The sequence below is a fragment of the Poecilia latipinna genome, unplaced genomic scaffold, assembly GCF_001443285.1.
Source record: "Poecilia latipinna isolate Pla-1442-1.1 unplaced genomic scaffold, P_latipinna-1.0 Scaffold3046, whole genome shotgun sequence".
Taxonomy (NCBI): domain Eukaryota; kingdom Metazoa; phylum Chordata; class Actinopteri; order Cyprinodontiformes; family Poeciliidae; genus Poecilia; species Poecilia latipinna.
Window position 1 is genome coordinate 40,869 of NW_015115662.1, and position 3,651 is coordinate 44,519.

General features: G+C 35.5%; 1 long non-coding RNA gene across 1 annotated transcript in view; it reads right to left on the reverse strand.

Moving 5' to 3' along the window:
• Nucleotides 1-3,275, reverse strand: part of LOC106939970 (uncharacterized) — a 13,705-nt gene extending 10,430 nt beyond the window's left edge. Inside the window, exons 1-2 of the long non-coding RNA XR_001422963.1 lie at nt 3,150-3,275; nt 1,266-1,267 (exon numbers count right to left, since the gene is read on the reverse strand). This is a non-coding gene — a long non-coding RNA (uncharacterized LOC106939970). The remainder of the gene's footprint in view (nt 1-1,265; nt 1,268-3,149) is intronic.
• Nucleotides 3,276-3,651: the final 376 nt, after the last annotated feature.

A 3,651-nucleotide genomic window follows, 5' to 3' on the forward strand; every position in this document is an offset into this window, starting at 1 on the left:
TATATATATATATATATATATATATATATATATATATATATATAAATGACTGTGTATTTATATATATATATATATATATATAAATGACTGTGTATTTATATATATATATATATATATATATATATATATATATATATATATATATATATAAATTCAATAAATTTATTGATTTATTGAAACATTACTTATGAAGGTAGGTTCAGTTTTCTTTTTTACGGGCATTTGATAGGCAGCAGTTAGACGTTCGTCACAAAGAGGAACGTTGGGTCGGGGTCGGTCTAATAGCTCAGAGTTTTTTTTAGACACTACAGCATTACATTCTGGAAATCTGAAACAAAATGCACAACAAATCTCCCAAACAGAAAAGGGCACCTCGCCTTCACCTTTCCATGATGAATAGGTTAAGGAACGCTGTTTACAGGATTTTGTCTCACTCAGTCCTTGAGCTGTCCTGTTTTAGGAGATGTGTTATTTATTAAGCCACTTAAAACTGACCTATGAATCATCTGTTCATTTATGCTCTTAACGTGCCTCATACTGGGTTGGCTCAGAGGAATCGTTTGTCTCTCAAGGAAAAAAAGCAACAAGAAAAAATGAGTTGAACTTCATGTACTTTATAACAAGCAGTAGAAGTAAAAGACAAGCTATTTTGTTGTAATTCTCACTGATGTAACAAACCAAGAAAAAATATATGATAATTTACAGATTTAAGTTTTTGGTTTTTGTCACACTTTAAACGTTTAGGGGTCAATAAGTACATTTTTAGATAAAGCTCATCAAACCTTCTAGCATCCATTCAGATTGTGGGAAATGAAGGAATTTGTCCTGAGTAATGTACACAATCGGTATTCTGTGGACAGTGACAGTCTTGAGATAATGTCTCCTTTTCGTAGGACATCTAGCCAAGAGGCCCATCAGCATGCGATATTACAGTTATGTTTTCAAAAATGTCCACAGAACACAAATGACCCCTACCTCTGGTTGTTGCTATTGTTCAGTTCTCCAGTTCTGTTTTTTAACTAGAACCGCCCAGGATGTGTTTGACAGACAGCTGGTTTAGTTCTCTACTGCAGCTGCTGTTTGTGGAGAATGAAGCTGAAAGTGATGATGATGATTTTAGCTCATGTTTAAAATCCTAATGCCTTACAACTGGAGTTTCTCTTGAAGGGGTAAGAAAATAAGTTTACATTGTTAAAAGGTAAGAACAGTTGCTTCCAAGACAAGCAGATGCACCTTACTGAAACAGAAGTCATTACACATACCACGCCTTGAATGGCAAATCAAATAAAGGGGTGTGTTGGAGTCTGCTAATTCAATGATAAACTAAATTGTTCAAAATATTTTTTCTAATACAAAAAAAAACCTACATAAAAATACTCAGAATGTAGTAAGAAGTCCATTTCCAGCAAACTAATTAAAGTCAGATGCCAGCAGAGTTTAGAAGAGACAGAAAAGTAAATATCAGAACAGAATGATTCCCATGACTGCACTAAGTCTTTATGTTTAATAGTTCTGCTCTGCTTTTATCTATTACCAGTTTGTTGTTGTTTCCACAAAGTTGGACATAAAAGTAAACTACATCAGCTTACAGCCTTCACTTTAAATGCTCGCTCCTCTTCCCTCTGCTCTCTTGTAGCTTTTTAGAATTAGTCTCATTTACCAGCAACCTCATCTGCTGATCCTTTGGATTAAACGATTGGAAGCTGGGAGGATAGAATTTGTTTTGTATTCGTCTGGAAAACTGAGAAGCAGCACAAACAAGAACGTGTTTGTATTAAAGGCTTCTGTGAATGCAATCAGTGAGCTTTTAAAAAGCCCTTTGTGTCCAGCTTCAGGCACAGCAGTCAATGCCATCACTTTCTCCCGATTCTCTGCTTCTAAGGGAAATAGTAAAGCTGCAGGCCGGGCACTTTAGTTTGCTTGCTAATTTTCAAGATGAGTTGTCAAATGATTTAAAATTACATCTGGAAGAATCTGGTAGTGTCTGGCTCTGGACTTTGTTTTAACACATTAAAATGTATGTATTTAATCAATTATTATGCTAATATTGACAGTACAGACAACATCTTTTTGTTGATTACAACAGACCTGAGAGGAATAAAGATTAGACAGCAGGTAAAATAAGTATTGAACAATTTTTCATAGGAAACATACTGACATAAAATAACCCAAGTGATCCACATAGACAGTAGCCAAAACAAATGACTTCAGAGGTTAAGTGGAATGACGCAGAAAGTATTGAAAACATGCAGAAAGGGATGGGAAACCAAGACACCAGTTGAAATCTGGCAGGGATCAGAGAGCTGGTTCAGTCCAAACTGATGGCCTATCAACACATCATCTCTAGCTGTGCTTCCATTATACATGAAATTGGCACTAATTTGAATTATAAAAATAAATTTTTATAATTCAATTTTTATAAGGCATTAGGATTTTAAACATGAGCTAAAATCATCATCACTTTCAGCTTCATTCTCCACAGACAGCAGCTGCAGTACAGAACTAAACCAGCTGTCAAACACATCCTGGGCGGTTCTAGTTAAAAAAAGAACGCCAATTTTGAAAAAAACTAATTTTATGATTAAAAAAGTTTTCGTGTCAGTTTGACATGTTTTTTTTTTTTTTTTTTTTTTTTTTTTTTTTTTTTTTTGGCCATATTAAAATTGGTTTAATTTGCAAAACTTCAATGGAATCACTGTTGGCATCACAAATCACATGATCAACAGCTGGATGTTACTACTGGCGGAAAGGATGAAGAAGTGGACAGGAAGTGGTAGGAGGACGCTGACATGGCGTCTTTTAATGACTGACAGTTCCAACAAACTTATTCAGGTGGGATTTCAGTTCCTCTCTGTATTTAATGGAAACATGAAAGAGGCCCTGACAGTTACAAAATGGTATTTCTTTTCAACAGCAGAATATCGACAAAGTTTTGTAATGAAAACACAGTTACAATCAGGTGCTCTACATTCTATAAGGATTTAACTGATATTGCAATGAACTGATGGATGGATACTGACAGCTTTTATACAGAACATGAGGCGGTGTGTGAGTCGGCTGGTTTCAGTAATTCCTCCAACTGAAACTGTTCTCTGCAACTTTTACATAAATGTCAGTTTTCTTTTCTTGTATGTTTCCTTTATTGCCACTGTTTGGAAATGGTCACAGGAAGCAGAAGAGGCCCTCCAGGCTTGTTTTAAAGCAACTGATTGGACTACTCTCTGCCAGCCACATGGAGATGACATCAGTGCCATGACTGAGTGAGTGACTGACTGCAGAAAATCTTTCCTGCCAACAGCCATCACCATCTTTAATAGCTCTTTGAAGAATCTAAATTAATGAGTTACAACAACATTTAATTTCGTTTTGGGATTAATAAAGTAGTTTTGAATTTTGGTTTTCGACATTGTTTTGCTGGCTGGTGGCTGAATGGAGCTGCACCTTTTCATAATGCCCTTGGTGTTTCCCTCCTTTAGAAGGCACCAAAAAAACAAGAGCGTATGCTAACTTTACAACCTAAGATGGAGTTACACAGGCCAATTTTACTGCTGCCTATGCTTTTTCACTGATGACCAGTTAAATTTACTAAGGTGTGGGGATTAATCAGAAGTAATTATTTGTGCTGTAATCCATTTCACAGGTTAAAGAAAC